This window comes from Marmota monax, unplaced genomic scaffold (assembly GCF_021218885.2).
Source record: "Marmota monax isolate L192 unplaced genomic scaffold, Marmota_monax_Labrador192_F-V1.1 WCK01_AAM20220418_F8-fsc00018, whole genome shotgun sequence".
NCBI classification, from domain to species: Eukaryota; Metazoa; Chordata; class Mammalia; order Rodentia; family Sciuridae; genus Marmota; species Marmota monax.
In genome coordinates, this window is record NW_026692201.1 from 15548840 (window position 1) to 15549954 (window position 1115).

A 1115-nucleotide genomic window follows, 5' to 3' on the forward strand; every position below is an offset into this window, starting at 1 on the left:
TTTACTCAAACATCTTCTACTTCTCCTTTTTTTATTTACTAATTTTTTTGTAATGAGGATTGAACCCAAGGATGCTTTACCACTGAACTACATCCTTGGCCCATTGTACTTTTTATTTTGAGAGAAGGTCTCAATCTCACTAAGTTACTGAGGGTCTCACTACATTTCTGAGGTTGGTCTCCAACTTTTGATCCTCCTGCCTCAGCCTCCCAAGTCACTAGGATTATGCTTGAGCACCACTACACTAGACTCTACTTCTTCTTTAGTTCAAATTGTTGAACTTTACCTCTGAAGGAAAGATTTCTAATCTTGTCTTTTGTCCCGGACTTGCCCCCATACTTCTCTATTGCAGAACTGATCATTGCCATTATTATTCAATTGTGTAATTTGCTGTTTAAAGTCTGGTTTCCCTTCTAGAACACAAATTTCATAATGTTAAGTATGTATTGATTTGGTTCACCAGTATTCTATCAGTGCTTAGCACACTACTGTGCACATAATAGATGCTCAATTAATATTTGTTAAACACAACAAAGAAAAATCCAAAGTAATGATCCATAATTTTCATCATTGTGTCTATCTCCAATGGCCAAGTTTCAAGAATATAAATAATCTGGCCTGATTCCATCTTCTACAAATATTAATCACCATTACTAAATATAAAATTCTCTTCCCTCAAAAACATGCTCAACTCATTCATGCATCCAGGTCATCATCAATCATTTTGTTTTTCTGGCCCATAACGCTCTTACTTCTATCTGTCTTAACTCTTTCAGAGCCAAATTCAAAGCTGCAAATATCATTTTTCTCTACATGGCTCACTTTACTGTGGATTTCTGTAATGCCATTAATAAGTGTCGCACAATTTAATATTATCTTACATTGTTCACTGAACATTCATATTTACTAATTTAGTCTTGCCAACCCAATCTTAAGTTTCTTAAAGTTAGCATCATTTCTTATATGCTTTTCTAAGTCTTCTTTCAAAGATTTCTATCTACCAAGTCTATACTGTCAAACACATAAACAACACCTTATGGACTGGGGATGTAGCTCAGTTGGTAGAGTGCTTGCCTCACAAGCACAGGCCCTGGGTTCAATCCCCAGCACCACAA

The 1115-nt window shown here is 35.7% G+C and overlaps 1 non-coding gene across 1 annotated transcript; it reads left to right on the forward strand.

Moving 5' to 3' along the window:
- The first annotated feature begins 1042 nt into the window (after positions 1-1042).
- Trnav-cac (transfer RNA valine (anticodon CAC)) lies at positions 1043-1115 on the forward strand. Its single transcript has one exon. It is a non-coding gene; the product is annotated as a tRNA-Val (tRNA).